This window comes from Octopus bimaculoides, chromosome 10 (assembly GCF_001194135.2).
Source record: "Octopus bimaculoides isolate UCB-OBI-ISO-001 chromosome 10, ASM119413v2, whole genome shotgun sequence".
Taxonomy (NCBI): Eukaryota; Metazoa; Mollusca; class Cephalopoda; order Octopoda; family Octopodidae; genus Octopus; species Octopus bimaculoides.
In genome coordinates this window covers 17,196,128-17,196,756 of record NC_068990.1, presented here as the reverse complement: position 1 = coordinate 17,196,756, position 629 = coordinate 17,196,128, and positions in this window count along the sequence as shown.

Genomic DNA, 629 nt, shown 5'->3' with positions numbered 1-629 from the left:
CACACACACACACACACACACACACACACACACACACACACACACACGCATACACACAAGCACGGGCGCATCTGTTTAGCGCAATTCTCGAGTAGACAAGATTTTAATTGTTTTTACCATGTTCAGCCTCATTTAGTGTTAAGATGCAAATAAAAGGAAAATATTTAAAACAACCCCACTAAAAACAAAAAAAAAATGAAAACAACAACAACAACTCGCACGCGCATCCGCATGACGTGTCTTGTGTCCTCCATGATTATTTTTTTATCCAATCACCGCTTAAAATCTCATGAATATTAAATATGGTTTCAGCTTTGTAGCCACATTAAAAGCCTGTAATTATCAATAATTAACTGGTGTGTTTTTCTCATTTTACAAAACTAAATCCATGCTTTAAAGCGGCTTATTACAGTAATTATCTTTGTGTGTGTGTGTGTGTGTGTGTGTGTGTGTGTGTGTGTGTGAAGGCGCGTGGCCAAGTGGTTAGGCGTCTTGTACTGACAATCGTGGGATAGTGTGTTCGATTCCGAGACCGACTGCACCTTGCGTTCTTGAGCAAAGCACATCATTTCACGTTGCTGCAAGAGACTAGCCTTCTGATAGCGGCGTATATTGGCCTACTCACCTAT